This window comes from Neomonachus schauinslandi, chromosome 1 (genome assembly GCF_002201575.2).
Source record: "Neomonachus schauinslandi chromosome 1, ASM220157v2, whole genome shotgun sequence".
Lineage (NCBI taxonomy): Eukaryota > Metazoa > Chordata > Mammalia > Carnivora > Phocidae > Neomonachus > Neomonachus schauinslandi.
Window position 1 is genome coordinate 200,878,942 of NC_058403.1, and position 549 is coordinate 200,879,490.

Sequence of the window (549 nt, forward strand, 5' to 3'; positions counted from 1 at the left end):
CCTGTGGACAGGGGTGGGAGCTTCCTGGCCCAGAGGAGGTGACCTGGGTCCCCAGTTCTCAGCAGATGCCTCCAGGTTAGGACTCACACCCAAACCCATGGCGATTCCTCACACCCTGCTGCCTGGAGGAGGCGTGACCCTCCTGGGAACATCACACTGGGTGGGTAGGCAACAGAGGGGAAGACCCACTCCTGGGGCCCTACTTTGGCCATGGAGTCCAGGATCCAAATAATGCTTTTGGGAGAAGGCTGTTCCCGAGCAGGAGGCTCTGGTGACACAGGAGTCATGTCACCTGGGAAGTGACAAAGGCAGGACAGGTGGGGTGGGGGTGGGGGTGGGGCAAGAGGCTGTTTTTCTAGCCGCAGCTGAGCAGGAGGCTGGCCCTACCTCACCAGGGCCCGGAGGCGCCTCTCTGTACACCGTGGGGCTCCCTCCCCTCTGTGGGCACAGGGGCAGGCAGAGTCGGGCTCTGGGCCCAGTGGGCATGGGGTCACTAGAACCAGGAGCACGTCCAAGGTCACAGAGCGCCAGGAGGTGGCGCTGGTCACT